The 20,283-nt window shown below is 44.5% G+C and overlaps 1 pseudogene; it reads right to left on the minus strand.

Annotated features, from left to right (window-relative positions):
• Positions 1-19,623, minus strand: part of LOC120318256 — a 42,008-nt pseudogene extending 22,385 nt beyond the window's left edge.
• Between the last annotated feature and the right edge of the window lie 660 nt (positions 19,624-20,283).

The raw sequence follows: 20,283 nt of genomic DNA on the forward strand, positions 1-20,283 counted from the left end.
TCTTTCATCAGCTTCTTCAGGTCTGCGTAGCTTACAGACTCTACTGGAACAGGTGCTGCAAGGTTTTCTGCGATTTCGAAGGCGTCTTGGCCGCAAACGCAAAGCAGGGTGGCGGCCTTCAAGCTATCTTCCCTCACTTGGTTTGCCTTGAAGTAGTTCTCCATTCTGGATACGTAGGACTCCCACCGCTCTGGATGTGAGACGTCGAATTCCGAAAGCCTTCCGATTTTCGCCATCTTCGGATCTTCAGGAGACGGGTCTATCAGCCAGCCTACCCCCGAATGCGCACCGGATTGGCGGGCAGCTGCCGAGTCGACGCCGTTCCTCTTCCGCCGCTCAGGACTCCTTGGGTAAGCTTACACTTCTTCCTTTCCAGGTAGTGCAAGGCATCCCACCTTCGTCGCCAGTGTTGAGTCCGTGGCGGGAAAACAGACACGAGAAGCAGCTGGAGTTCTCAGTTTCTTTATTCAGCGTTCAGCTTACAGGAAGATGGCTTCAGCCTCGCCCAAACGCCTCGCAGCCTCTTATATAGGCAACTCCCGGGTAAAAGGGTTACTTTTCCCGCGCCAGCACCCGCGCATGCGCACGGCGCTGGCGACAGCCTGTCTGGTCCCGGGCAGCTTTGCACCTGCCCGGGACTGCCTGCAAACGCCCGAGCCGTTTGCAAAGGCTCGGGACATAACACTCACCCTAAGGTTTGCAGCGAGGGGGGCGGATAAGGGAGACCAGAATTCGACTCTGTAGGAAGGATGGACACATTTTCAGCCTTTTCTGCAAAATGCTATACGCTTATCTTGACCTGGGGAAAGCTTTCAGTTCCCTCCTTAAGCGGGGGGGGGGGTGAATGCTGCCCTGCCTTTGAAACAGCTACCCCAGAAGTCCCCTGATGGATCTGCATGCAATGCTAGATGGACACTGTAAGGGTGTAGAGCATATGATCATGTTCCATGTGGGCCTGGGATGGTGAGATGAAGGAGAGTCCCTAACATTGTCTTTCTCCAGCAGGCAGCAATTTCTACACTTTCCTTTTTTTTTAGCGTACAAGAACGATCTGCGATCTTGTGAATATTGAAAAAATCTCTGTGGAGGTTCAAAAGAAACAGGAGCCTCTCTTTGAAGCCCAGGCTGTGTCATGTAGTTGTTGGCAAACACAGCTCTGAAGTCAGGAAAAATAAAAGGGCTGGCAGAGTCACAAAACAGGGAGTGTAGGGTTAGGAGAATTAACATTTGTACTGATTTTTTTTTTATTTAGTGAGTTCAATCATTACAGCTGCCTTTTCAAAATTCATGCCTCTGGGCAGCTAACAGTGGTTGAAAACAGCAAGTGGCGGCAGCAAAAATGAGAATAATCCTGAAGAAATTATCTTGCCTGAAAAAAGTGGCATCAAAAGAAAAGAAGTTTCAAAATGGAGAGAAAGCTCAAACTCATGGAAGGTTTAGAAATTTTACCTCAGAACAAGGGGCCATGATGGAGAAATGAATGGGAGAATGGTGTCTCAAAGGACAGGGCTTTTCAACCGGTGGTACGTGTACCACCAGTGATATTTTGCCACCTGGCAGGTGGTACGTGACTGTCCTAAAGAAGTAGCGGAGGGGGAGAGGAATGAGCTGAAGCAGCAGCAGTGCTGCACAAGCCTGAGGGAGAGACAGCCAGAGCTGCAGGGCTGTCGGGGCTCAGCAGAAGCCGCAAGATCAGTGCCGGGCTCCACCTGATCAGCACTTCCAAGAGCTGGAGGTGCCCTGAAGAGAAAAGGAGGAGGGGGGGGGAAAGAGGAGATAATATAAAAGGTGGTTTTGGCGGGAAAGGGCAAGTGAGCGGGTGCCCCATCAAACCCCTGGGCACATAAAGAGGTGGCGGGTGCCCAGTATCACTGCTGACCATCCTTGCTGATCACTGAGAAAGACATCGTGCATGTCTCTTGACCTGATGGAAGAGCGCATGCTCAGTTGTCTCCTGAAGGGGGAGGGCTTTGTAACGGCAACCCAGGGAGCCCCCTGGTGATCATGTATGCAACGCTAGATCGACGCTGCAAGGCAATAGGGGAGATCACCATGTTCCATGTGGGCCTGGGATGATGGGCACTGGAGTAGAAGGAAAGGGTCCCTCTAATATTGTCTGTCTCCAGCAGGCAACAGTTTCTAGACTTTCCTTTTTTAACGTCTAAGAACAATCTGCCATCTTGTGAATATTGACAAAATCTCTGAGGAGGCTCAGAAGAAACAGGAGGCTCTCTATGAAGCCCAGGTTGTGTGATGTGGTTGTTGGCAAACTCAGTCCTGAAGTGAGGGAAGATAAAGGAGTTGGCAGAGTCACAAAATAGGAAGTGAAGGGGTAGGAAAATTAAGATGTATATTGATGTTTTTTAATTTAGTGAGTTCAATTATTACAGCTGCCTTTTCAAATTCTGGCCTCTGGGCAGCCAACTGTGGTTCAAAACAGCAAGTGGCAGCAGCAAAAATAAGAATAATCCTAAAGAAACAGCATCAAAAGTAAACAAGTTCCAAAATGGAGAGTCAGCTCAAATCATGGAAGTTTTAGAAATTTTACCTCAAAACAAGGGTCCACAATGGAGAAATGAATGGTGTCTCATAGGTGAGTGGAGAAAAGGTAGAAATACAAAATGCCAGAAGGCAAACCTTGAGGAGTACATATAAAGCTCAAATTCCATGAGGGGGAAAAGGAAAATGGTTTCATTTTGGTATTCAATAGGGAATTCAGCCCAGGAAATATGAGCAGGAATTTTGAAGACAAAGTAAGGCAACTGCACTAAAGAAAATACAAATTTTTATTCTAGCCAAGAGCTGAAAACTCCCATGGTTTGAAGAGATTAGTCTGGATTTGGAGGTGACAGTGCAAGAACAAAGAGATTTATCTAAATTAATGAAATAAAGAAATGGGGAAATAGAGTTAAGAAGCTATTTAAAAAGAATGCAATTAGCATCTCTTCCCAATAGTTTGGTCCTTTTTAGTAAATTTTTCTCAGTTTTTAATACGCTTGAATTTTAAAAAGTCTTATGAATAACCATACCAGTAATATTTAATTTTATTTAAATCCAAAATTAATTTTATTCAAATGTAATTAGAATCCAATTAACTTTAAATAAATCCAATTTATTTAAATTGAATTTAGACATTTCCTTATTCTTATCCTATCATAGAAAGGCAAAATCACAAAAGCATTTAAATTTACATACCGCTTCATACTACTTTACTGTACTCTAAATGCTTTAAAGCAGTGGTTCTCAACCTTTTTAATGCCGCGACCCCCAACCGGTCGTAAGTCGAGGACTACTCAACCGGTCGTAAGTCGAGGACTACTCAACTGGTGCAGCACCGTTTGCAGAATGGGACTTTTGGCGGGCTCAGCAGGGCAGAGACAGCCTGGACAATTCCTATTGGCTTTTGAAAGCCAATAGAATTAGACTCTATTCAAGAGAGTCTCTTCTACTGGCTTTCCAAAGCCAATAGAATAAAAGGGAGTAGCACAGCTAAGGAAAAGTGGGAAAAAATGGCGGACGGCGTTGTTTGGCGACCCCCGTGAAATGGTCGTTCGACCCCAAATGGGGTCCCGACCCACAGGTTTAAAGAGTCAGCCTATTGCCCCCCACAATTTGGGTCCTCATTTTACTGGCCTCAAGACGAATGGAAAATTGAATCAACCTTGAGCCTGTGAGAATCAAACTGCTGGCTGTCAGCAGAGGTAGCCTGCAATACTGCATTCTAACCACTGCGCCACCATGGCTGTAATACCTCAAGATGTTTCAACATATTTGAACATGGATTTCACAGCTTCTCATTCTGGTTTCTTTTGTGAGAGGAATTCATCGTCCTGAAACTCTGTTCACACAGGATACATTGATATATATGTGACTTTCTTCTATTGCTTGTGCTTGAATTATGTTGAATTCCAATACAGGCAGTCCTCGACTTACAACAGTACGTCTAGTGAGCACTCAAATTTAAAACCACACTGAAAAAAGTGAATTATGACCATTTGTCAAGCTTACGACATCCCTATGGTGACATGATATACATTCGGATGCTTGAGAATTGACTAAACATTTATGACGGTTGCAGGGTCCCAGGGTCATGTGATCACCTTTTGCGACCTTCTGTCAAGCAAAGTCAATGGGGAAGCCAGATTCACTTAACAACCATGTTATTAATTTAACAGTTCCAATGATTCACTCAATAAATGTGGTAAGAGTCATAAAATGGAGCAAACCTCGCTTAACAAATTTCTTACTCTATGCATTGATATGGCTTCTCCCCTGTGTGGATTCTTTTGTGGGAGATAAGAGCACAGTTCCACCTAAAACCCTTTCCACATTCCACACATTTATATGGCATCTCTCCTATGTGGACCGTCTTGTGGGAATTAAGACTACTGCTATAAGTAAAGGTCTTTCCACACTCCATACAATGATATGGCTTCTCTCCTGTGTGGATCATCTTATGGGAATTAAGATGATCAGTAGGAGTAAAGCTCTTTCCAAACTCCATGCATTTATAAGGTCTTTTTCCGTTGTGATTCCTATGATGGATTGTAAGACAGTAATCATAAGATAAGGACTTTCCACATTCTAGGCAATGATAGGGCTTCTAGCCAGCGTGGATCCACTTATGGGAACTGAGACGACTGCTACTAGTAAAGGTCTTTCCACATTCCAGGCATTGATATGGCCTCTCTCCACTATGAATCCTCTTATGGGAATTGAGACTACTGCTACTAGTAAAGGTCTTTCCACATTCCAGGCATTGATATGGCTTCTCTCCAGTGTGGATCCTCTTATGGTAATAGAGACTACTGCTACAAGTAAAGGTCTTTCCACACTCCATGCATTGATATGGCTTCTCTCCAGTGTGGACCCTCTTATGGGTATTGAGATTACTGCTATTAGTAAAGGTCTTTCCACATTCCATGCATTGATATGGCTTCTCTCCAGTGTGGACCCTCTTATGGGAACTGAAAGTATTGCTACAAGTAAAAGTCTTTCCACATTTCAGGCACTGATATGGCTTCTCTCCAGTGTGGATCCACTTATGGGAATTGAGACTACTGCTACAAGTAAAGGTCTTTCCACATTCCAGGCATTGATATGGCCGCTCTCCACTGTGGATCCTCTTATGGGAATTGAGACTACTGCAACCAGTAAAGGTCTTTCCACATTCCATACATTGATATGGCTTCTCTCCAGTGTGGACCCTCTTATGGGAATTGAGGTTAGTGATACAAGTAAAGGTCTTTCCACATTCCATGCATGGATATGGCTTCTCTCCAGTGTGGATCCTCTTATGGGTATTGAGAGTACTACTAGAAGTAAAGGTCTTTCCACATTCCATGCATTGATATGGCTTTTCTCCAGTGTGGATTCTCTTATGGGAATTGAGACTACTCCTACAAGTAAAGGTCTTTCCACATTCCAGGCACTGATATGGCTTTTCTCCAGTGTGGATCCTCTTATGGGAATTGAGATTAGTGATACAAGTAAAGGTCTTTCCACATTCCATGCATAGATATGGCTTCTCTCCAGTGTGGATTCTCTTATGGGAATTGCGACTACTCCTACAAGTAAAGTTCTTTCCACATTCCAGGCATTGATATGGCTTCTCTCCAGTGTGGATCCTCTTATGGGAATTAAGATTATTGCTCCGAGTAAAGGTCTTTCCACACTCCATGCATTTATATGGTTCTTTTCTCATATCAATGCTTGTATGGTTATGAAGCCAACTGACCCTCGGAAAGCCTTTTTTCATTCCACTTTGTGATTGCTTCGTTTCATCCCTCTTTGGCTGTATCTGATCTGGAAACTTTTCTTTTCCCTCTTTGGAATGGATCATTTGGCATTCTTCCTTGCAATTCTTATTTTCTTGCCCATTAAAGCCTTGAAAAGAAAAAATGAAAACTGTAGCAAGAATAGGGGAACAATCAAACTTCTTCTTCCTTCCTTTGACCTGGGACTATTCCATGATGCCACAAACTCCCTAAGTGCATTGGACACTGTATCATGCTGGGTTAGCAAGATATCCACCCAGTCCCAAACCTCAATGAAAGTCTCATCCCCACTTGTCTGCAGAGCAGAATCTTTCAAAGCCAAGGGGAATTTCTGCTCCCCACCCTCAACTGAGGCTGTTAAACTCTGTACACAAGTGGACACATCTCTAGGAAGGGAACATCCCTCTCAGGGCTCCTCCAGTCCTGCTTATAGCAGCTCACGCCCATCGGGGAGCCAGTGACCAGGGTCAGGAGTGGATACTGAACCCCTGGTAGGCTGGACGTTTGCTCAAGAGAGGCCACACCATCCCTGCATGCAGCCTGTCCCTCAAATTCCGGCTAATATCTTCTATGGCATGGATACAAATATTTTGTATTTTATGAGCAGAAAGCATGAAAAAAAACCCCACATTTCCTTTAGGTAAAAAGGAAGGCAAGACAGTCTTTCAATTTTTCTTCCAATAAATTTCCTTTTTCCATAAAGTCAGTTTGGTCAAATGGTTAAGGCACCAGGCTAGAAACTGGGTGACTGGGAGTACTAGTTCTGCCTTAGGCATGAATGCTGGCTGGGTGACTTTGGGCCAGTCTCCCTCAGCTCAACCCAGGTCACAACAGGAGGAAGAAATATTGGGTTTGTCCACTAGCTTTATTATTTACAAAAAATTAAGGCAGAGTATCAATAAATGATGTTTTTATCAGAAATATCATCTAAGCAACCCCCCCCCCATGACTTCTCTATGTTTCTGAGCACAGACAGGGATTCTTACCCAGAGAAGCCAGATTCCTGGCATTCTCCAGCATGACTTCTCCGTGAAGCGCTTTTTGGGCAGGGTCCAGCTGAGACCACTCCTCCTTGGAGAAATACACAGCCACCTCCTCAAAAGACACAACATGCTGAAGAAGAAAATAAGTTTCCCTATTAACAGATAATTCCAGAATAATTTGAGGTTTTTTTTCCATTAATTCTATGACAGAGATCCAGTGAACAAAATGGGCATCCTCTGCAGAATTCAGAGTGAGATCTCACCACTTTTGGTTGATGACATAACTGAAGCAGATTGGATCTAGTTGGAGGTATTTGGAATGCCTTTCAGCATAGCCAACTAAAATAGTTTTCTTGGTCATTGGTAGTTGGGTCTAAAATCCACTTAGTATCTATGGAGATTCTCAATCCCCATAGTTGTCCCAAAGATGCTTTTCAAAAGGCAAAATAAGAATTTTTTTGTAATGGTATGTACGAATGACCCTGGGAGACAGAAGGAACAGCCCCAATGCTCACAACTGTCTGCTCAATGAAATCTGATGTCAAAGCAGGATGAGAAAGCATCTCACAAGTGTTCAATGACCTGATGTCAAATTTGTATTGCTTAGAAACAATTTTATACATTGAACGCTAGAACAAAATGAAATCCATCCAAGATTCATGGACCTTTTCTAACGTTTCTCCTCCTTACCTGAAGTAGAGGTTCAGCCAATCCTTCAGCTCCGCCACAAAGAGGAGGTGACTCTACAAATTCCATGGACAGCTTTCTACTCTCTGAGAGACAGAGAAAAATGGGGGAAGCAGATTTGTTAACAAGAGAGATTGTAATGATGTGCAGCTAAAGAATCAGCTAAATGTTGAAATCTCACATCACATAGAAAGACCTTCTGGTACCTGGCGTGATGTCCTGACTTTGACCCTTCTGGAAGTTCTCCCCGAACAGCAGCTCTTGAGAGGGTTTGGATGAATCTTTCCCCCCCTTGGGATACTCAGTCGTAGCTTCCAAGGATTTCTGGAGATGATGTGATAGGAGAAACAAAGGAAGAGCACAGAGATAGAAATGAATGATCATACCGCACCTTCAAACTAGCAACCCCAATGCCCATTCCCAAAACCCAAAACAGAATGGAAGAACTGCCCCAAATACATGCTCTGGAAGAATAGAACAACTCACTTTAGGAGTTAATAATTCCAGAAAACTCTGACAGAAAGGAATTGACAAATCAGAGAGATCCTCTTTAGACCTCTTAAGACTATATTCCCACACCTGGAACTCTTGTTGCATCTTTTCCACATCCACGTTCAGCAAGAAGCCTTCGGCCAGGGCCACCGCTTGGGAACTGGTCTCTGCTCCACACTCCCGCACCCATTTCTCCATCTCTGGGGGAAGGAAAGCCAGGAACTGCTCCAGGAGCACCAGATCCAGCATCTGGGCCTTTGTGTTTATTTCTGGCTGCAGCCACTGACAGCAAAGGCGGTGAAGCTGACTGCAAATATCTCGGGGACCCCTCCCCTCCTGGAACTGCACTTTTCTGAAGTGACAGCATTGGACCTCTGAACTGTTGGCTTCCTCTTCTTGGTTCTTCTGCCCAGGACTTGCCCCACTCATCTCAAAGCTCCAAGATTGAACAGCTGCAGGGCTTTTTCCAGCTGGGCGTTGTCCCTCCATCTTCTCTCTGCTCTCTAATCCAGCTCCGAAACAGACTGATGGATCTGCACAGGTCTTCCTAATCAGAAGAGGTCTCTCAAAATTTCCTAAGTCCATTTAGCCCTCTTCCCACACAAGATGTTTAAGACTCAAGAGCAATCAGGAAAGATTTCCAACTTATATATCTGAAATGGAAAAGAAAATTCCAGAAATACAGGTTGAATAACTTAACAACTGAGCACACACAAAAACTGAAAGAAGAAATTCTTATCAACCCACCAATATCTGGGAAGAGAGGTGAAATCTTTGTAAGTTAGTGATTTATCCTTGTGTTGAAAAAAATCTGTAGTAACCTTGTAGATCAACTTCTTGAAGGACTAAACAATTTGATTACATAAATTTAAAATGTTTTTGATTTCTTATTCCTACTTATTTATTCAAATAATTTTGATGGCTGATTGGAGCATGAAAACCAACCTCTGTACAATCCGATCATAAATGTCTCAGGTCACAAATAGCCATTGAGACGCATGGCTTTCTAAATCGATTTAATAGGTAAATCAATCAATATTTGAACTTTCAGTATAACTTTAGTCAGCAGAACCTCATTAAACGCCTGGCCCAAACTGCTATGGCTACCTGAGAAATGACAATCAACAAACTAACATTCAATTTAAACAGAATAATACCCGAATGAATAAACCAGCTTAACATGATGTTTTCATTCACGCATCTCCTGGAAACAGGTTCCCCACTTTTAGTCTAATCCTGAGGCTCCGACCTTTCTGGCGATCCTGATGTTCTTCCTGGAGGCAACGCAGCGGGTCCGGAGCTTTGATTCCTTCCCTGTCTGGCCCGTGCATGCACGACTCCGAATCTGATGAAGTTTTGGTTGTCTCCATGCACGGTCCAGCCCGTGAAAGAAACGTCCCCCCACTTACTGAACTCCGGAGTCAGGTTTTGATCTCCGTCCGTGCAAAGCTCCCTTGCAGCCTTTGGGACTCCTAGGAAGGCTTAGCCTAAGGCTCGCAGTGGGAAGGAGGCGGGGGGGGGGAGAAAGAATCGCACCTGTAGGAAGGGCGGAAGCACTACCAGCCTCTTCTGGAAAATGCACTGAGCATGTCTCTCGACCTGATGGAAGAGCGCATGCTCAGTTCTCTTCTCAAGCGGGGGCAGATGAGGGCTTTGTAACGGCAGCCAGGGAGCCCCCTGGTGGATCCTGTATGCAACGCTAGATAGACGCTGCAAGGCAATAGGGGAGATCACCGTGTTCCATGCCGTCCTGGGATGATGGGCATTGGAGTAGAAGGAAAGGGTCCTCTAACATTGCCTGTCTGCAGCAGGCAACATTTTCTAGACTTTCCTTTTTTAACGTCTAAGAACAATCTGCCATCTTGTGAATATTGACAAAATCTCTGTGGAGGCTCAGAAGAAACAGGAGCCTCTCTTTGAAGACCAGGTTGTGTGATGTGGTTGTTGGCAAACTCAGTCCTGAAGTGACGGAAGATAAAGGGGCTGGCAGAGTCACAAAATAGGAAGTGAAGGGGTAGGAAAATTAAGATGTGTATTGATTTATTTGGTGAGTTCAATTATTGCAGCTGCCTTTTCAAATTCTTGCCTCTGGGAGGCCAGCTGAGGTTCAAAACAGCAAGTGGCAGCAGCAAAAATGAGAATAATCCTGAAGAAACGGCATCAAAAGTAAACAAGTTCCAAAATGGAGAGAAAGCTCATATCATGGAAGTTTTAGAAATTTTACCTCAAAACAAGGGTCCATGATGGAGAAATGAATGGTGTCTCATAGGTGACTGGAGAAAAGATAGAATTACAAAATGCAAGAAGGCAAACCTTGAGAAGTACATATAAAGTTCAAATTCCATGAGGGGAAAAAGGAAAATGGCTTCATTTCGGTATTCAATAGGGAATACAGCTCAGGAAATATGAGCAGGAATTTTGAAGACAATATAAGGCAACAGCACTAAAGAAAATACCAATTTTCTTCTAGCCAAAAGAACTGAAAACTCCCATGTCTGGATTTGGAGGTGACAGTGCAAGAACAACAGAGAGATTTATCTAAATTAATGAAATAAAGAAATAGGGAAATAGAGTTAACAAGTAATTTAAAAAGAAAGGAATTAATATCTCTGTTGCCAAAAGCCTGGTTCTTTTCAGCAAATTTTTCAGTTTTACAATGATGGTAGTTTTACAATGATGGCAATGAAGACAGTTTTACTTATAAAATGTTTCTAAACATCCATTAAGTCAGCTAACACAACTTTTGCTAACACAGCTTTTGCTAACACAGCTTTCTTCCAGGAATTATGCAGACACATCATTTTGCTTTTAGTGATTTTTTCATTATTATTATTATTATACTTTATTCATTTTTATTCTATGTTATTCTATTTCATTCCACTTTAGTTTAAAGAGTCAGCCTATTGGCCCCAATAATTTGGATCTTCATTTTACTGGCCTCAGAAGAATGGAAAGTTGAATCAAGCTTGAGCCTCTGAGAATCAAACTGCTGGCAGTCAGCAGAAGTAGCCTGCAATACTGCATTCTAATCACTGCGCCCCCATGGCTGTAATGCTTCAAGATGCTTCAACATATTTGAACATGGATTTCACGGCTTCTCATTCTGGTTTCTTTTGTGAGAGGAATTCGTCGTCCTGAAACTCTGTTCACACAGGATACATTGATATATATGTGAGTTTCTTCTATTGCTTGTGCTTGAATTATGTTGAGTTCCAATACAGGCAGTCCTCGACTTACAACAGTATGTCTAGTGAGCATTCAAATTTACAACTGCACTGAAAAAAGTGAATTATGACCATTTGTCAAGATTACATCATCCCTATGGTGACGTGATATACATTTGGATGCTTGACAATTGACTTACATTTATGATGGTTGCATGGTCACCTTTTGCGACCTTCTGTCAAGCAAAGTCAATGGGGAAGCCAGATTCACTTAACAATCATGTTACTAATTTAACAATTCCAATGATTCACTTAATAAATGTGGTAAGAAGAGTCGTAAAATGGGGCAAACCTCGCTTAACAAATTTCTTACTTAGCCACATAAATTCTGGGTTCAATTGTGATCATAAGTTGAGGACCACTTATACAGGTATGTCATTGGTTAAGGAATGGAATCTGGATCAGAACTCCCATCACTAAGTGATGTGGTCATAAAACGTGACATCGCATAAGCCAAGATCAAAGTTGGGAAGGTGCCAGCGCTTTACTTGCTGTCCATTAATAAAGAAAAACAACAGAGAAAAACACAGAGAGGATTTAAAGACAGACCAGGGTTTGAAAGAGCAAAAATGTTGTATACTACTGTATGTAATAATAATAATAATAATAATAATAATAATAATAATAATAAGAAGAAGAAGAAGAAGAAGAAGAGGAAGAAGAAGAAGAAGAAGAAGAAGAAGAAGAAGAAGAAGAAGAAGAAGAAGAAGAAGATGATGATGATGATGATGATGGAAGAGACTTTGGAGGTCATCGAGTCCAACCACCTGCTCAGGTAGGAAACCCTACACCATTTCAGACAAATGGATGTCCAGTCTCTTCTTAAAAAGTTCCAGTGTTGGAGCATTCATCACTTCTGGAGGCAGGTTGTTCCATTGGTTAATTATTCTGTCAGGAAGTTTTTCCTTAGTTCTAGGTTGCTTCTCTCCTTGATTAGTTTCCACCCATTGCTTCTTGTCCTGCCTTCAGGCACTTTGGAGAATAGCTTGACTCCCTCTTCTTTGTGGTAGCTCCTGAGATATTGGAACATGGCTATCATGTCCCCACTTTTCCTTCTCTTCGTTAAACTAAACTTACCCAATTCCAGCAGCCATTCCTTATATGTTTTAGCCTCCAGTCCCCTAATCATCTTTGTTGCTCTTCTCTGTACTCTTTCGAGAGTCTCAGCCCCTTTTTTAAATCATGGTGACCAAAACTGGATGCAGTATTCCAAGTGTGGCCTTACCAAGTGGTAGTTTGCCACCTGGCAGGTGGTACGTGACCATCCTAGAGAAGTGGTAGCAAATGGGGAGAGGAATGAGCTGAAGCAGCAGCAGTGCTGCACAAGCCTGAGGGAGAAACAGCTCGAGCTGCAGGGCTGTTGGGGCTCAGCAGAAGCCTCAGAATCAGTGCTGGACTCCACCTGATCAGCACTTCCAGGAGCTGGAGGTGCCCTGAAGAGAAGAGGAGGGGGGGGGGAAGAGGAGATAATATAAAAGGAGGTTTTGGCGGGAAAGGACTAGGCATATGAAAAGGTGGCGAGTGCCCAGTATCGCAGCTGACTGTCCCTGCTGATCATTGAGAAAGGAAAAAGATAGGAGAAGCACTTCCATTTCCCCCTGGAAGCCAGCACTCGCACGCTCGCCACCTTCTCCATGTACCCCCAGGGGGCTGGGCAGAGATGGCAGAGGAGGCCCTCACTGGCTCCAGGGCTGCCCTGTGGATCTAAGGCTTAGTGCATTCTGGCTTTGATGGCCCCCGCCAGGAGATCAGCACCATGCCTGCTCGCTGACTTCGCCTTGCAGCCAGCAGGCTTCCCTTTCACTGGGACTGTCCCTGCCTGCATGGGATAGCGACGACCAGCGGAAGCATGGCCACAAGCAGTGCTGGCAATCTCTCCCACTCCCATCATCCCTTCCTGAGCATGGAGGAAGGAAAGAGAAGCAGGGGAGGAAGGAAGAGAGGAAGGAAGGAGCAAGCTGGGAAAGGGACTGCCTTCTGAGTGCTTCGCAGGTTCGTTTTCCAGGCAGGAAGCTTCCCATTTTGACCCCTCCCCCATTGCCTCTGCCTGAAGGGCCTCTGCATGGCTCTCAGCTTGTCTCTCCCAGACCCCCACATGTGTTTGTGTGTGCGCAGGGATCTCACCTCTGTGATATCGGGAAGAAGAACGGGAGGGGCTAGAGAAGCTGCGATGGGATTGTCTTGCAGCCTTCCACGGGGCTGAGGGCGGGAGCCGAGGGGGGCAGGGCGCGATGCAATCAGTGGCATGTTGAGAAAAAGGGGCTGGCAGAGTCACAAAACAGGGAGTATAGGGTTAGGAAAATTAATCTTTGGACTGATTTTTTTTTTTATTTAGTGAGTTCAATCATTACAGCTGCCTTTTCAAATTCATGCCTCTGGGCAGCTAACAGTGGTTGAAAACAGCAAGTGGCGGCGGCAAAAATGAGAATAATCCTGAAAAAATTATCTTGCCTGAAAAAAGAGGCATCACAAGAAAAGAAGTTCCAAAATGAAGAGAAAGCTCAAACTCATGGAAGGTTTAGAAATTTTACCTCAAAATAAGGGGCCATGGTGGAGAAATGAATGGGAGAATGGTGTCTCATAGGGCAGGGCTTTTCAACCAGTGGTACGTGTACCATCAGTGGTACTTTGCCACCTGGCAGGTGGTACGTGACCGTCCTAGAGAAGAGGTAGCGGAGGGGGAGAGGAATGAGTTGAAGCAGCAGCAGCGCTGTACAAGCCTGAGGGAGAGACAGCTGTAGCTGCAGTGCTGTTGGGGTTCAGCAGAAGCATCAGAATTAGTGCTGGGCTCCACTTGATCAGCACTTCCAGGAGCTGGAGGTGCCTTGAAGAGAAAAGGAGGAGGAGGGGGGAAAGAGAAGATAATATAAAAGGTGGTTTTGGCGGGAAAGGGCCAGTGAATGGGTGCCCCATCATGCCCCTGGGCATATGAAAAGGTGGCGAGCGCCCAGTATCCCAGCTGACCGTCCCTGCTGATCACTGAGAAACGAAAAAGGTAGAAGAAACGCTTCCATTTTCCCCTGGAAGCCAGCACTCACATGCTCGCCACCTTCTCTGTGTACCCCCAGGGGGCTGGGCAGAGATGGCAGAGGAGGCCCTCATTGGCTCCAGGGCTGCCCCGTGGATCTAAGGCTTAGTGCGTTCTGGCTTTGATGGCCCCCGCCATGAGATCAGCACCATGCCTGCTCGCTGACCTTGCCTTGCCGCCAGCAAGTTTCCCTTTCACTGGGACTGCCCCTGCCTGCATTGGATAGCGACGGCCAGCAAAAGCATGGCCACCGGCAGTGCTAGCAATCTCTCCCACTCCCGCCATCCTTTCCTGAGCATGGAGGAAGGAAAGAGAAATAGGGGAGGAAGGAAGGAGCAAGCTCATATTTTTAAACTGTCAGAGCCTCCAGGCGGGAAGCTTCCCATTTTGACCCCTCCCCCCTCTGCCTGAAGGGCCTCTGCATGGCTCTCAGCTTGCCTCTCCCAGACCTGCACATGTGTTTGTGAGTGTGCAGGGGTCTCACCTCTTGCAGCCCACACTCTGATATCGGGAAGGAAAAGAATGGGAGGGGTGAGAGAAGCTGCGATGGGAGCTTCTTGCAGCCTTCCACGGGGCTGGGGGCGGGAGCTGAGGGGGGCAGAGGGCAATGCAATCAGCCACATGTTGAGAAAAAGAAACAAGTACTCCAAAAAACCAGCTTTCATTAGTTTGCAGCCTGCCATCGCAGAAGGACTCTGTTGAGGGCACAGGGTGCAAGGGGTGAGAGACGCACACACACCCTGCATTCACGCCCGCTCGCACACATACATGCACACACACACTCAAATATAAACTATAGCAAGGCTAGGGCAATGATTAAATATTTTCTTCTGAAATTTAGCAAAAGAATCAACATATTTTGGGTGTTTTGTTGGCAAATATGAAGATTCCAAACTAGGATTTTAGCAAAGACATGTTTCCAAGTGGATTCCTACTGATCCTAATATATAAGGATTGAATCACCATGAATCTATGACAGAACCCTGATTTAATCTTGGTGTGTGTGAGCCAGTTTTTGACCTGGGTTAATTCCATGGTGCCATGAACTGCCAAAGTGCATTAGACATCCAACCAGCTCCTCAACTTCAGTAAAAGAGTCTTCATCTCCAATCTCTGCATTCTCTGATAGCCAAAAGTACTTTCTGGATGGCAATAGCTCCTCACCCCCAACTTGTAATGACACCAAATGATGCCCAAGTGGGCATATTTCTAAGAAACGAACATTCAGGTCACATCCAGGTCTAGTTTATACATGCCATGAGGTCCTTCATCCATTTCGATCATGGTGTTCTGTCCCAACCTACGTGAGTCCTTGTTAGGCTCACAAGGAGAAACCCCTCTTCCAACAAGTAGGCTGGAACTGCAGGGGAAAAAAATCCCCTTTTATTATTCACAGACCTGAGTCAATGTCCAAGTCAAACACAGTTCACAGAAACTCAATCTTCAACACGAATGGTTGCCTTTGGCAACCAGCACTTCCCACACCTTCCCTTTCATTATTCAGCCAAGGCCTGGCTTCCTAATGCCTTCTCCTTTGCCTCTGCAGCTGCCCTGGTGCATTCCTCTGTCCTACTCTCTTTTCTTGCCGGCGTTTTCGTGCATCCTGGATATCTCCCAGCTGTGATTCCTCACTGTCCAATTCAGACTTCCAGCACAGCTGTGTCTCAGCCTGAGTGCGAGTAAAGGGGCCAGGCTCCTCGTCACTGTAAGTCTTGGAGCTCCTCACAGCCTTCCTCTGACTCTGATGTCACTCCAGGCTTCCTCCTCTGATTCCTCAAATTCAGCTGCCAGGTCCATTGGCTGGCAAAGAATCACAATACATAGTTAACAGCACTCTTATTATACATCAAGCTGGTCTTCCATAGTACCAGGGCGTGAATAATAGCTTAGTTCATTGAGCAACCAGTGACTAGGCTCAGGAGTGAATACCAAACCCTGGAAGTCTGTGGAGATTTTCAGTCATCCAGATCATGGCTGAAGACCTTTTGCTTCTCATCCAAGAAGCTTCTTCAGCTCTGACTGGATGGTGTGCAATGGAAGTATTTATATTACTTAGACACAGCTGGTCATTTGAATTCTTTTCGAGAATCATTGAGGTCACTTGGAGGTTTACCTGTGTCCTACAGATCTGTGTGTGAAGCCTTCTTGGCTGCAGCTGAATAAACGCATTAAAAGCTTATCGAGGCAAAATAGCTGGATTCTGTTGTTATTCATATACCGAGCCACACCTGAAATGGGCAAACATTTTTGGCCACCATGGCAGGACAGGCACTCATTTCTGGGAAGCCCGGGAAGAGAAGGACACCAAGCTCGCTCTGAGATTTTTTTTATTATTACCATTATTATTATTATTATTATCTTCTCTAGTAAGACAATTGACATGCTGAAGGTATCTTGGTAGGTCTTGGCTTAAGTTAAGCACTGTTGAAATCTAACACAGTAAGGAGCGAATCTGGGTATCTGGCTTCAGCCCACATAATCATGTCAGCTAGAGTTTGTAATGTATTGTTTATTCAGGTTTTGGAGGAATATACAGTGGGAAGTCAATTCCCCAGAGAAGGAAATATTAAAAGGGCAGAAAAATATAGTTTCTCAAAGGATCTTAAAGAGACAGAAAAGCATGCCCAGTTTTTTTTAATAGCCCCAAGTCTGCCTCCCCCAAGCAGAAACCAGCTCCAAACAAAAGGCTCCAGAAAGAATAAAAGCCTATTCCCTACATCTGCTAAGCCCTTCCCTCCCCCCCCTTCTCTTGCTGCCAGAACCATTTTCCTGTCTGGCTCTCCTCTCCAATAAACTACAACCTTCTTCCCAAAGCAGTTGCCATGTTTATTCCCAGCTTGGATGAACCACGATGAAGACCTTTCCTCCAACAATACACTGGAAATAGAATGAAGAAAACTCTCGTGGAGAATAAAATGGTTTACAATTGATAATTAATCTCTCTAAGTCCACATCACAGAATTTCTATAGTGTGGTTACATTTTTACACTATCGGTTGTTGGTATAGAAGCAGAGACGCCCTTCCTTTCTTTTTACTGGAGGTTTCTGTAATTCTCTCTGTCCTCTGTATCTGAAATCCTGGGAAATGCCAGCTGCTATCATCAATTGACTCATTTAGCCAGGTTTCAGTGAAGCAGAAGGCTGGTTTGTAAAAATCAGAGTTGCATCTGCTTAAAAGAAGTATTTAATCCATCTTATTAGCAAAAGAGTGAAGGAAGAGTTTTTTGTTCCATTTTTCCTTAGTCCATTCAAAATCCCTGCTCGCTTACCCCTTCTTCGCCCGTTGTCTCCTCCTTTGGTTTTTGTTTTTCCATTGTTGAGGGAGAGCTGCCACTTCCTTGATGACAATCTCCTCTGCATTTATAAAGTTTGGGGGGGGGGAGTATAGTCACAGAAAGTTGCCCATTAAAAAAAACATTGCTCGATGCTTAACAGTTAGTCTCTTGAAGATGAAACGCAAAGTAAATCACAGAGAATAAAAAAATAAAAAGCTATCAGAGAACATTTTACTGAGAGGCTGCCATAAGAGGCCCATTCTTGAGGGGAAGAAGAGAGGCCGTACCATTCCTGTATGCAACCTTCGCCTCAGATTCCTGTTCCTTCTGTGGCATGGAAATGAGTATTTTGTATTTTACCAGCAGAAAACATTGTGAAAGAAATCCCTTTTCAATACAAAAAAGGAAACCAGTGCAGTTTTTAAATTTTTCTTTCAAAGCTCTTCTCACACTTCTTTTATTGATATGGTTTCTCCCGTGTATGGATCCTTCTATGGCAAACAAGAGCGGAACTCGTGGCAAAGCTCTTCCCACACTCCATGCATTGATATGGCTTCTCCCCTGTGTGGCTTCTTTTGTGGGAGATAAAATCACAATTCCACCTAAAACTCTTTCCACATTCCACACATTTGTATGGCATCTCTCCTGTGTGGACCGTCTTGTGAGAATTAAGACTACTGCTATAGGTGAAGGTCTTTCCACACTCCGTGCATTGATATGGCTTCTCTCCTGTGTGGATCCTCTTGTGGGAATTAAGATTACTTCTCTGAGTAAAGGACTTTCCGCACTCCATGCATTTATAAGGACTTTTTCTTTTGTGATTCCTATGATGGATTGTAAGAGAGTAATTACAAGAGAAGGACTTTCCACATTCCAGGCATTGATATGGCTTTTCTCCAGCGTGGATCCACTTATGGGAACTGAGACTACTGCTACAAGTAAAAGTCTTTCCACATTCCATGCATTGATATGGCTTCTCTCCTGTATGGACCGTCTTGTGAGAATTAAGATTACCGCTATTGGTAAAGGTCTTTCCACATTCTAGGCATTGATATGGCTTCTCTCCTGTGTGGATCCTCTTGTGGGAATTAAAATTACTGCTCTGAGTAAAGGTCTTTCCGCACTCCATGCATTTATAAGGTCTTTTTCCGTTGTGATTCCTATGATGGATTTTAAGAGAGGAATTACAAGAGAAGGTCTTTCCACATTCCAGGCATTGATATGGCTTCTCTCCAGTGTGGATCCACCTATGAGAATTGAGACGACTGCTACAAGTAAAGGTCTTTCCACATTCCATGCATTGATATGGCTTCTCTCCAGTGTGGACCCTCTTATGGGAATTGAGGTTAGCGCTACAAGTAAAGGTCTTTCCACATTCCATGCATGGATATGGCTTCTCTCCAGTGTGGATCCTCTTATGGGTATTAAGATGACTGCTACAAGAAAAGCTCTTTCCACATTCCATGCATTGATATGGCTTCTCTCCAGTGTGGACCCTCTTATGGGAACTGAGGTTACTGCTACAAATAAAGGTCTTTCCACATTCCATGCATGGGTATGGCTTCTCTCCAGTGTGGATCCTCTTATGGGTATTGAGAGTACCACTACAAGAAAAGGTTTTTCCACATTTCAGGCACTGATATGGCTTCTCTCCAGTGTGGATCCTCTTATGGGAATTGAGATGACTGCTACAAGTAAAGGTCTTTCCACATTCCAGGCACTGATATGGCTTCTCTCCAGTGTGGATTCTCTTATGGGAATTGAGACTACTCCTATAAGTAAAGGTCTTTCCACATTCTAGGCATTGATATGGCTTCTCTCCAGTGTGGATCCTCTTATGGTAATTGAGACTACTGCTACATGTAAAGGTCTTTCCACACTCCATGCATTTATATAGTTCTTTTCTCATATCAATGCTTGTATGGTTATGAAGCCAACTGACTCTCGGAAAGCCTTTTTTCATTCCACTTTGTGATTGCTTCGTTTCATCACTCTTTGGCTGTATCAGATCTGGAAACTTTTCTTTTCCCTCTTTTGAATGGATCATTTGGCATTCTTCCTTGCAATTCTTATTTTCTTGCCCATTAAAGCCTTGAAAAGAAAAAATGAAAACTGTAGCAAGAATAGGGGAACAATCAAACTTCTTCTTCCTTCCTTTGACCTGGGACTATTCCATGGTGCCACAAACTCCCTAAGTGCATTGGACACTGTATCATGCTGGGTTAGCAAGATATCCACCCAGTCCCAAACCTCAATGAAAGTCTCATCCCCACTTGTCTGCAGGGCAGAATCTTTCAAAGCCAAGGGGAATTTCTGCTCCCCACCCTCAACTTAGGCTAATGGTAAACTCTGTACACAAGTGGACACATCTCTAGGAAGGGAACATCCCTCTCAGGGCTCCTCCAGTCCTGCTTACAGCAGCTCACGCCCAGCGGGGAGCCAGTGACCAGGGTCAGGAGTGGATACTGAACCCCTGGTAGGCTGGACCTTGCTCAAGAGAGGCCACACCATCCCTGCATGCAGCCTCTCCCTCAGATTCTGGCTAATATCTTCTATGGCAGTGGTTCTCAACCTTTCTAATGCCGTGACCCCATAATACAGTTCCCCGTGTTGTGGTGACCCCCAAGTGGGTGTGGCCACCAATAAGAGGGAGTAGGACAGCTAGGGAAAAGGGAAAAAAATGGCGGACAGTGTGGTTTGGCGACCCCCGTGAAATGGTCATTTGACCCCAAATGGGGTCCCGACCCACAGGTTGAGAACCACTGTTCTATGGCATGGAAATGAATATTTTGTATTTTATGAGCAGAAAGGTTTTTT

The sequence above is a fragment of the Crotalus tigris genome, unplaced genomic scaffold (genome assembly GCF_016545835.1).
Source record: "Crotalus tigris isolate CLP2741 ecotype Arizona unplaced genomic scaffold, ASM1654583v1 scf7180000020145.1122116, whole genome shotgun sequence".
Classification (NCBI taxonomy): domain Eukaryota; kingdom Metazoa; phylum Chordata; class Lepidosauria; order Squamata; family Viperidae; genus Crotalus; species Crotalus tigris.